Source organism: Macrobrachium nipponense, chromosome 30 (genome assembly GCF_015104395.2).
Source record: "Macrobrachium nipponense isolate FS-2020 chromosome 30, ASM1510439v2, whole genome shotgun sequence".
In the NCBI taxonomy this organism is placed as follows: Eukaryota; Metazoa; Arthropoda; class Malacostraca; order Decapoda; family Palaemonidae; genus Macrobrachium; species Macrobrachium nipponense.
This window is the reverse complement of record NC_087218.1, coordinates 60,570,208-60,582,918: the sequence shown is the minus strand read 5'-3', so window position 1 is coordinate 60,582,918 and position 12,711 is coordinate 60,570,208.

The following is a 12,711-nucleotide window of genomic DNA, read 5'->3' as shown; positions in this document are numbered from 1 at the left end:
ATACAATGTGTTAGCTTCTATGTTTTCTGCATATAAGTTTTTGTTCCTATTATTGATTCAATAATTTTTATGTTATCAGATAACCTTGGTAAAATGATATATGTTATTTTATTATTAATTTAGCTTTCCTTTTCTAAATAGTATTTATTTAACTTTACTTAAATTGTTGCTTGACAATTTTTACTGATCTATTCCTTCTCAATAGACACACACACTTATACTTATATGTATTTATATATATACAGGCAGCCTACGTTTTCAGCAGGGGTTCCATTCCTGGGGGTGCCAATAAGCAAAAACTGCCATTAACTAAAACTTTGAGATTTATGGGCCCTTATGGCACCATAAATCACCTAATTTATGGTGCCAGGCAAGTGCCATAAAACTGGATCGCCGATAACCAGGGACTGCCTGTACTATATATATTTGATTCTTATGTAAAACTGAAGCCATGTACACATTCTTTATATAGAAGAGTAACAAAACCAGACCAATTTTATAAGTGAAAAATGTCCATTTTCTTACACCAATTCACACTGCCTTTCAAAGTTGTTGTATATAATTTTGTCTCCAGTTTTTACATGAGCCCTTTTGCTGCCTGATTTGTATTGTAATATAGTTTATCTGGTGCTCTTATGCTAATGGGTAAAATTTAAATTTATTTATTCATAATTTGCAGCCAAGGCTGAAGATATACAGGCAGACCCTGGTTATCGGCGCATTCAGTTAATGGCGATATGGTTTTATGGTGCCACAACGGGCCGGGTTTCGGTTATTGAGTTATGGCCCCATAACGTGCCTACCAGAGGCACCATTAACCACTTATCGGGGGCCATCCGCCATAAATCACTGAGTTTTGGTTAATGGTGGTTTTTGCTTAGGACCCTGCATTGAACGGAACCCCCGCCAATAACCAGGGACTGACTGTACATTTCATTTATTTATGAACTGTACTTATCAATTTTTTTCCGAATTACAGTATGTAAGTAAATGAAACTGAAATGCATTTGAGAGACATTTGTAGATATCCAGACATTGTAGATTACTTTCATGAATTACATGACTTGAAACTTTTACACCTTGAATAGTAGTGTTTTTCATAGAATTTTCTCTAATTTATTTTCTTTACACATGAGCCTCCTCCTAATTTTGTATAGGCTAGAGGGGTAAATATTTTGCTTCTAAGTTGTAGTCATTGTTTCCCCAAATATGCAAGTAATTTTTTTATTTAGATTTGATGGTTAAGCTGTAAATATGATTTATTATGTTTTGCCTAATGACATTACAAGTTTCTGTAGAAAAGAGCTTTTATCCCATCCTTTACACTCCTTAGCACATGTGATGAATGTTTAAAGGGATAGTTTCAGAGGCACCACGTTTTTCTGGCCCATTTTAGATCGGTGTAAAAAAAAACTTTTGTGGGAGAATATAGGTATATTTTCAGTCATGATTCACATGTTTCAACTTTACTCCAGTGTTCTACTGAAATGTTCAGATTTAATTAACATTGATCAGCAAGGAAATTGTTTATTTCCTCTTAAACTGGTTTTTATATTTTTATATAATTTGAGAGAGGTGCTTTATTATAGATTTGCTCAACATCTCGCAATTTCCCTCATAAATGTGTTCATATTTGTTACTATAAAATATGGGTTGAATATTAGGTAAAGATGGATGCATTTAAATCATTTGCATTCGTCAGTGTTAGGTAATCATGTTCATTGCTGATTTGGTGTCTTCTTTTTTTTTTTTTTTTTTTTTTTTTTTTTTTAAAGCAAAACAACATTGTGCAAGCTGAGAAATAATGGTATGTCAAACTAAGTTTTCAGCCCTTTTAATGTTTGTATAAAGACAAACCATAATTATAATAGTTTCACATTCAGGGTCAATTGATCATCCAGATAATACTGATGGACAGATCCTCACTTTCATAGCAATGGTCATGTTACTTGTGTCTCTAAAGTGGAATACCTCTTGTGTGTGTTTTGACTTACTCCATCTGTCCAGGCTAAATACACAGTAACCTGACTCCTAGACTGAGCAAACTTTAATGTTAGCCAATTGAAATGAAAAATACACTAATGGAAAGAGGATAACATGTACATGCATATTTGTTATATGCCAGCCTTAGATTAATAACCATTGGTATGCTTCTTAGTCAAGTTACTGCAAGGTGTAATTATACTCAATCAACAAGTAATTACATATATCAGAAGTTAATAACAATTATTACAAATTGATTATGCTATGGGCACATGTGAATAATAATAAACTACTATTATAAAGACTCAGTGGTGCCATAAAAGATGAAACGCCTCATTGCATGTGGATAGGTTCAGACAATGAATGCAAGGGTGAGCTGTGTCTCCTTGATCACTCACAATAAAGGCATCTCTTGAAAGAGAGAGCTATTGAATGAACTAGTAGGATTGGCAAGAATTGAAGCCCTAATACCATACCATTGAAATAATAAGCATTCACTGACTATCAACGTTCTCACGACTGGCACAACCAATCAAATTCACTTATATCACACTGTTCACAAATTTGAATTAAACTAGCATGCAAATGATGGGTGGCAGCCTGAGAAAAGAATTGATTAGGGGAACAAAAGGAGGGTTTACTGATGAATGGAGAGAGAGAAATAATATGTGGTGTGAGCACAGGATGCCAAAATACTTGAGTCTTAGGCTTACTGTAGGAGTCCAAAGCAGCGATCCAGTATATGGGTATCCTGAACTGAGGCCCGTAACACTTGGGGTAAGGGTTGACAGTCCTGTGGAATGGGCGAGCGAGAAAAGGGGATGTCTGCTTACTATCAAACCCAAAATACTTGTGAGAGTGAATCCGGGCACTCGCTGCTGAACTTTGGAAGTCTGATCGTTTTAGGGCCCATCAATGCCACCGGCCTAGGTAGTTCTGCTAATCTTTGCAGCAGCGCTCTTATGGCATCCTAGAATAGCACGAGACATTTTGCAGCAGGGGGGAATGATACAGAAAAGAAAAAATGAGAGAATTATGCCATGTGGGCAGCCATTTGAACTTTGTTTGCATGGGGGCAACCATTTTATGAGCGAGGTTTAACACTGCACATGAAATTTCCCCCCCCCCCCCATATTAATGGCAATTTTGTCCTTAACAAACAGGACAGAAGGTCAATAAGAACAGGATGAACCTAAGCGAATGTATATTACTCTAAATTAAGGGGTGGTTTTCGCTGGCTGTCCATCTAAGCATACTCTCTCGTACATAGGAAAACATGGCACTACCAGTTAAAATTAAGTGCTGTCTGAGAGATAAATTTTAAAACTGAATAATAAGGTAACTCAACACTAAAGTCACAAAATTGAACTAAAAGAATTCCACCCAGATGCAAGCTAGCTATATGTAAAATACTACACAGATACAAGGTAGCGCAGTACTATAAGTTAAATACTAGGCTACTAACCCTCTTACACTGGAGCGGTAAATAAAAAATTGTCTCCCGTATGCCGGAGGGGTTTCGGAGTGAGCGCGGAAGCTGAAAAAATAATTTTTTCAAAAAATCACAGCGCACTTAGTTTTCAAGATTAAGAGTTCATTTTTGGCTCCTTTTTTTGTCATTGCCTGAAGTTTAGTATGCAACCATCAGAAATGAAAAAAATTATCATTATCATATATAAATAATGCGATATATGATAGCGCAAAAACGAAATTTCATATATAATTGTATTCAAATCGCGCTGTGCGCAAAACGATTAAAGGTAACAGTTACTTACTTTTTTTTCGTTGTAATGTACACTAAATTGCTATCATTTTGGTATATAACACATTGTAAAACAATAAAAGCAACACAGAGAAAATATTATCACAAAATAATGCATGAATTAGTAACGCGCGGACGTAAACAAATATTTTTTTCAAAAATTCACCATAAATCTAAATATTGTCCTAGAGACTTCCAATTTCTTTCAAAGTGAAGACAAATGATTGAATATTACTATACTGTAAGAGTATTAGCTTACAATTGCAGTTTTTGACCATAACTGACGAGTTAAAGTTGATCGAATGTAGAATTTTTTTATATATTTTTTATATGCAATTATTTCGGAAATAAGAAAAGCTACAACCTTCAAATATTTTTCGTTTTATTCTACATGAAATTGCGCACATTTTCATATATAAAACTCTATGAAATGCCTAATATGAAACGGAGCAAATATTCCGAGAATGGGACTTACGCATTCGGAGATTTGTGGCGGAGAATCCGCGAGCGGAGGGAAGGAAAGATTTTTTTTTAAATTCACTATAAATCTAAATAATTTGCTAGAGACTTCGAATTTGTTTCAATATGAAGATAAATGACTGAATATTACTAGACTAAGAGTTTTAGCTTACAATTGCGTTTTTCGACCATTTCGGTAGAGTCAAAGTTGACCAAACGTGGTTTTTTTCTATTTATCGTGATTTATATGCAAATATTTCAAAAATGAGAAAAGCTACAACCTTATTTTTTGTTGTATTCTACATGAAATTGCGCACATTTTCATATATAAAACTTTATATAACGGCTAATTTAAAATGGTGCAAACATTACCACAATCGCACGTATGATTTTTTCGGAAGAGTTACCGCGTGGACGTAAAGAAAATGTTATTTTTTTCATAAATTCACCATAAATCGAAATATTGTGCTAGACTTCCAATTTGTTGCAAAATGAAGGTAAATGCTTGAATATTACTAAAATATAAGCGTTTTAGCTTACAATTGCATTTTTCGACCATTTCGGTAGAATCAAAGTTGACCGAAGGTTGAAATTTTGGCAATTATCGTTATTTATATGAAAATATCTCAAAACTGATAAAAGCTACAACCATGGGTTGTTTTTAGTTGTATTGTGCATGAAATTGCGCACATTTCCATATATAAAACTTTATATAACGGCTAATTTTAAAATGGTGCAAACATTACCACAATCACATGTATGATTTTTTTCGGAAGAGTTACCGCGCGGATGTAAGGAAAAGGTTTTTTCATAAATTCACCATAAATCGAAATATTGTGCTAGAGACTTCCAATTAGTTGCAAAATTAAGGTAAATGATTGAATATTACTAAAATATAAGATTTTTAGCTTACAATTGCGTTTTTCGACCATTACGGTAGAGTCAAAGTTGACCGAAGGTTGAAAGTTTGGCAATTATCGTTATTTATATGAAAATATCTCGAAACTGATAAAAGCTACAATCATGAGTATGTTATTGTTGTATTCTACATAAAAATGCGCACATTTTCATATATACTTCATGTAACGGCTAATTTACAATGGTACAAAAATTGTCAAAGTGACGAAATAATTTCCGAGGTGTGTCACAGATACTTTTTAGTGCGGCAAGAAAGAAATTCGCGCTTGCGCGCCTGCGTAACGATTGTAAACAAAACAACACCTTGATCCGTGAACTCCCAGCATCCCCCAAGGCGCGTGATTCAAAAGTTTTAGGCTGGTAGGCCTATAAGTATTTTTCCGCGAATTTAAAAAAAAACTTTTGTAAGTCGACGTAAAATACATCCAGTCGGCACACGGGAGACAAAAAATGTTGATGTAAAATACGTCCAGTCGGCGTAAGAGGGTTAATTAACTGCACCCTAAAACACTTGAGAAGTAATACTAAAAAAATAAAAATTACCCATACAGGTAGTCCCTGGGTTACGACGGGGGTTCCGTTCTTGAGACCCATTGTAAGCCGAAAATCGTCGTAAGCCGGAACATCGTCACTGAAAAAGCCTTACTTTTAATGCTTTGGGTGCATTAAAAACTATGTAAACTGCATTTTTCTTGCATTTTTCATAAAAAACCTTCAAATATTAATTATTTTGCATTTTTGGTGTCATATTTCTTCTGCCAGATCAGTGTTGTAGGCGCTGCAACCCTGGGACATGTGTCATAAACCTGGAAATAATTTCTGATAAATATAATTGAAAAGCTTTGTAACCTCAGAACGTCGTAAACCGAACCCATTGTAACCCATTGTACTTAAGATTAAGAATAATGTGCCTACGTTTGTTTAAGGAATGTACTGTCTGTGGGGTTGACTAAATTGAATAAATCTATTACTTAGCTAATGCAGCATTTTAAAAAAAAAGTGATAAACTAATTCACAGATGAATGATATGCGTATCCCCCCCGAACACATTTATTTCTCCGTAGGGGAAATTTCACTAATACGTTAATTTTTTCACAGAGCAATATTCATTAATGTACTGTACAGTGGTACCTCATTTCTCGAACGTTTCTTATGTCGAACTTTCCGTTTTTCAAACAGAATTTTCAAGAAAATTTTGTATTGTTTTTCGAACAAATGCTCGTACTTTGAACTGACTGATTATCTAGTTTATACTGTATTTGACAGCCTACTGGGTCTTACAAGTTAAACGATGACACAATGATTTCTTCAGACAGTCTGAGTTTGTCTTCTAAATACCTCTTGTAATTCGTAGGTGTGCAATTAATCTTTGTTCACCCCGAATTGTAGATGAATAACGGAAGACTTCGCCTGTTCCCAGCCCTGCCAACTCTGCTTCCAGAGTAATAGAAATGTCCTCCTTGATCCAGCCCATGAGAAGCTGTTCTTCAGGCAGTACAATCCCTGTGTTTTCATTACTGAAAGACGCACCACTTTCATTGCAAACTCCGACTTCTCACCAAACAGCAGTGAAATAGCGGTTTAGCATTTTCAGTCCTCTGTAAAACAACAGGGATTAAAGCCGTCTTCACTGGTTGGTGTCATCGACGGGACTTTTTCTACCTTCAGAATCTTGAGAGTTAACTTTCTCGATTCAGCTGTGAAGATGTAGGTCTGCATTCACATTAGTCTTTCACTAGCATATAGTATTGTTTCTCCTTAGTTGAGATTCAACTACTATGAGAACTTCTGTCTTGCCATCAGGGACCTCGGTCTCTTAGAAGGCAATTGACTATCAACTGATGGACGCATGCCTTGAGAGAATCATCATCTCATCTCCCAACATCGGTGGCGAACAAGATAGACGATTTGTATGGTTTCTCGGCATAACCCTTCAATGGCGAGTGTCATGTGACTACGTCTTGGATGCATGACTGCTCGCCTCACACTGAGCGCAGTCAGTCGGCAGCTGTTGAAGAGTCCGAGATCGTCATGAGCTACACTGTGGGCTTTGTATTGGTTGATCCAGATCAGTCATTACTTTGCCTTATTAACGTGTTGCTATACCCATAAGGATCGACACCCACCATGGAGTGTCGGTGTCTTTATCCACCACGGACTGCCATTGCAGAAGTGTCCAATGACACGTCTTTCTCCGAGTATTACGAGACCGTGAGAGACTTCTCTGCAGTTGGATAGTCTAGTGGATGGGTACTTGTCATCACTCCGAAGAATATGTAGGACAGGGAGATAGATAAGGTCATTGCGACCATATTTATCTTTCCCTTCGGGCCTGCCCACAGGTCCTAGGAACCTCATTTCCTTGGACCAGTGGTGGATGCTTGCAGGTTGTGCTTGCTTACCCAGCTCCTTCAAGAGGAAAGTTGCATCTTGCCTATGGTGTGTAGTTCTAGAGGTAAGAAGGATGCGAGAGTGACTGGCCTCTCCACCTTCCCCACCTCTTCCTTCGGGTTTAGGATAGGACTCGAACTTACACTGGCTGGTCAGATGATTGATGCGGTAAGCTTATACATAAAGCATCCTTTTTATGTTTTTTATCAGAATCATAGAAGCAATCCTGCTCCTTCCTCTAGCAAGGGGAGGAAGGAGACTGGCAATAATGCAAACCCTTCCCAGAAATTTGCATTAATGCCTCCGACTCTAAATATTCTTCACAGCCCATTTTCGGATGAGTTACGATTCCTCACTCATTTCGAAAAGGCCCAGAAGTCTGACTCTTGATTATGCAGCTCCTATACTCCAATCAAGTTGTCAGAGGCAGGACACTCCTCGCTATCACGACCAGGAGTAGCCTAGGTGTGTAGAACTCCAGTCTGTTCTAGAGGCTCACTCATATTCCTCCCACCAATCAGTGAGTCTTCCTTACGTAAAGGACCAAGGGTTTGTATATCGTGTAGGAACAAATCACAATTTCTGGAAGTCAATTGTATTTTTCCTAACTATACAAACCTGAGGTCCTTTACATACATGCCCACCTCATGCCACCCCTCAATCTGAACCTGGGCTGAACCGAAAGGCAAAGTGGAGTGTTTACATCTGGGCAGGCTAGCCTACCCGCCTGCCACACGGTAGTTACTGCCTAACCACCTTGTTCAAGAATTTAACGGCCGTACAGCTATGCCAAAAGTGATTCCTTGTGTAAAGGACCTCAGGTTTGTATAGGAAAAATACAATTTATTCCCAAAAATTGAGATTTTTTTATCGGGGAAACCTGAATAAATTGATTGAGGCAAGGCAGTTCTATCGCCACTGCCTGCCAGTATAGAAGTCCATGATAAATCACTATCCCCTAGAATGGAATGTGATATAGAGTTTAGGCCAAAGGTGGGAGCACTGGGACCTATGAGGTCATTCAGCGCTGGGAAGGAAATTGAGAGTAGGTAGGTTTGAAAGGTGTAAACAAGGAAAACCTCACAGTTGCACCACAAAATAATTGCTTGGGGAGGGTGGATAGCAAGATGGAAGAAAGATAATATGAATGGAGGTAAAGTAAAAGGAATAAGAGGAGCTGAAGGGATGCTGCAAAGAACCTTAAGTAATGCCTACATTGCTCTGCATGAGGTGCACTAATAGCACTATCCCCCTATGGGGACTACCCCCTAAAAGGTACACTTGTGATGGGGTTTGGTGGACCCTATCAGTGTCGCCTCAATACGTATATGATTGCTACATAGGAAAAAAGTCAGGGTTCTCATTTGAACTATCTCACATGTAAAGCAGAAGCGCCTTAGTGGCATGATCAATATGGTCTTGGCCTGCCACCTCGGTGGCCGCAACTTCGATTCTCGGGCACTCCATTGAGGTGTGAGAGATGTGTATTTTGGTGAAGAAGTTCACTCTCGACGTGGTTCATAAGTTAGGTAAAGATGTCGATACCTTAAGGCATAACACCAAACTCAGTGCCGCCCTGTAGCCTCTAATAGCAGAAACGGACAAACGTTTCTCGTCTGAGGAAGGTTAAAAAGTCTGCTATTCGCTGAATAGAGGTCGCAAGTGGAGAAAAACTCCGTTTATGACACCAATCGCAGTAGATTGCCCATTTGTCTTGGTAAACTGCAGAGGTTGACTTCTTAAGACTGCTGGATATGTGCCCAGCTGTTCTCTGAGAAAAGCCTCTCGCTCAGAGGAGATACTTGATAGCCTCCAACCGTGAAGAGACAGGGATTCTACTGACTGGTGGAACCTTTCCGCATGGGGTTGACACAGATGTCGCCAATGGGGAATCTCCCTCGGAACTTCTGACAATAGCAGATCTGGAAACCATTCTGCCTGAGGCCACAGAGGGGCTACCAAAGTCATCCCGAGACCCTGTGAACTCATCAGCCTGTTCAGAACCTGACGGCTCAAACAAAACGGAGGGAAGGCACACACCTCCAGGTTGTCCCAGGGATGTTGGAATGCATCTTCTGCCAATGCTAAAATCTGGAACCACTGAACAGAACACCTCCAGCTTCCTGTTGTAGAGTGTCACGAAAAGGTCCAGCATGGGTCTCCCCCAAACCTGGAAAAGCTTGTCTGCCACCACTTGATGAAGGGACCACTCTGTGCCTAGGATCTGATCCATGTTCCGTTTCCCTGGGATATACCTGGCTGAGAGCACAACCGAATTACTGATTGCCCACTGGTGAAGCTCGGCGGTTAAGGCATGAAGTTGCTGAGAAACCAAGTCTCCCTGTTCACATAGGCTACCACCGTGGTGTTGTCCGACATGAGAATGACAGAATGACCCTCTATCTTCCCCCGAAACTCCTTCAGACCCAGGAAAGCCACCTTCAACTCCAAGATGTTGATTATGTTGCTGATTGTCCTCCAAACTTCAAATGCCTGAGGCGATGAGGCTGCCTAAGTGCGCGCCCCAACCTTCGAGGGAGGCGTTCAAGAACAGAAGGAAGTCCAGTGGAAGAGAACGCAGAGGGACACCCTTCAACAGATTCTGGTCATCCAACCACCAACGAAGGTCTTCTCTCACTTCCAAAGATAGAGGAACCATATACAGGGGAGAGTCCCCCTCCGGAGACCAGAATTCTCCCAGTCTCCATTGCAGAGACCGAAGATGAAGACACCCATGAGGGACCAGCTTCTCCAGGGAAGATAACACTCCCAGAAGAACCTGCCTCTGATGCGCTGACTGATGTGACTTTGACAGGAAGTTGCACGCTACAGCCCGCAACTTCTCTAATCTCTGATCCGACGGAAAAGCTTTTGCCACTGTTGTATCGATGACCATGCCCAGGTAGTAAATCCTTTGAGTGGGTACGAGGTTCGACTTTTCCTGGTTGACTAATATGCCCAGGTCCAGACAGAACCGAAGAAGACAATTCCTGTCCTGCAGCAGCTTCTCCCTGGAAACTGCCAAGACTAACCAATCGTCGAGGTACCTCAGCAAACAGATCCCCTAAGCATGGGCCCAACTTGACACGAGAGAGAAGACCCTTGTGAACACTTGAGGGGCTGTCATCAGCCCGAAGCACAAGACTTTGAACTCGAAGACCTTGTCCCCAAGAGAGAAGCAAAGGAACTTCCTGGACGTGGGATGAACAGGGATTTGGAAGTATGCGTCCCTTAAGTCTATCAACAGCATGAAGTCGCCCTCCCTCACGGCTGCCAACACCAAGCGCAGGGTCTCCATCTTGAACTGTGTCTTCCTGATGAAGCGATCCCGACACCTTGGGCACCCAACTTCACATCCAATACAGAGTCCAACCTCCAAAGCACTGCCTGGCATATGACCTCAGACTGATGTGCCAGAGAAGGCTCCGAAGACAAGGAAGGGATATGTTGCGAACTGGGCGGCAGTGATGGCGTATCGATGAGAGTGACGTCACAAGCGGCAGTGACGTCATGGCTTCCCCTCGGTGCGAGGGGGAAAGAGACGCCACTGGCGGAGGAATACACAAAGATGGACCCCGTGACGTCATCAACAGGGCTGACGCCACAGCGGCAGACACTGGCGGAGCAATACAAGATGGCCGCCTGCTGCTACCCATGAAGACGAGGCCGGGAGGAGGGGGGATGGCCTGGCCAGACCGGGAAGGGGGGATGCGAGCCTCCACAAAATGCGCTAGCAACCCCTCCAAGGACGGGGTACCCCCTATCCCAAGCGTCTTCCAAATCGCCACCATTTTGGACGCCTCCGACACTGGAAGAGAAACCTCACCCTTCTCAGGAACAGAAAAAGCTCCCAAGGAAGAGGGGGCTACATTACAAATATTACCCTGGCGACCTCCCGATACTTTCATCGATGAATCAATGGAAGAAAAGGAAGGAGATGCAGGGACAATGCTACTATGGGGGTTGACTACTGCAGAAGACGAAACATCGGGAAGAGGAGCAAAGCCCTCCCAAGTAGGAAAAGTTGACTCTCCGATGCTCCCTCTTGCCATAAAACTTCCTCCACTGCTCCTTAGGCCATGCCTGGCATTCCAAGCAAGGATTTGTAGTAGTACAAAAATTCGAATGACACCTACTGCACGTGATGTGAGGGTCGGTCTCTGCCGAAGCCGAAAAACAAGAAACTCCGGGGCACATACGCTGACACTGAGAAGGAACAGAAGAAGCCATAATACCAGGTAAAAAACACACACACACACACACGCTAGAAGAAACGAAACTGGGAATGGACCAGGAAAAGGCCTAGAGAGGTAAACACAACTCTCGCCCAGGCGGTCAAAGAAAAGACTGGCGTAGATGCGTGGCCCTTGACCACTCTTCACCTGATCTATGTATGTGTTGCCAGATATCACAGGATTCCATGCTTTCGTCTGCTTTTTAACCGGATCCAGCAAGGCGCTAGAAATTATCCTATTAAGACCTCAGGTTTGTAGCTATGAAAAATACAAATTGTCTTTGAAAATTTGTCATTTCAGTGGCTCTACTCACTTCATGTCAGGTATCAGTGACCTCTCCCAAGGAAGGATTCTGTCTCCATCAGAGGAGGTGAAGTGAGAGTTCCTAGAATCCACTGCTTTTGGACCATTGGCCCAAATGTGGATTCTGCTCAGAGAGGATTGGAAACACAATGCCATAGTTCTGCTGGAACGAAGTTCAGTAGTCTCCTTCCGTACTCCAATTGAAACCTATAACTCATAGTGACGCATGAAAATGAGCTCTTTCATAATTTAAATTTCCTGCCAAAAGCATGTGGCATATTTCACAAATATCTAGCCACCAACCAAATTCTCCTTTATTCCCTCAGGGGCTGGCTCATGGCAGGTCATTATGTGCCATTTTCACAGGCGAAAGGTAGACTGAGCAGTTCGCTGTGGTACAGGTAATGTGTAGGTCCTGCATAATAATAGCCTAGTAGTGATAAAAGGAATAAGTGTGTGATAAAACTACATTGTGTTAGCTACTTATATTACTGTATGGTTCATAAACACTTCAAATTAACCCAGGCCTACATGTCCATAGTATGATGTAAGGAAACATGATCAATGGGTCCTATCCAAAAATAGTAGTAATGTGTTAAAATATGTATTAATTGTTGCTACATGTATACAGACCCTCAGGGTTTACTTTCAGCGCAAGCT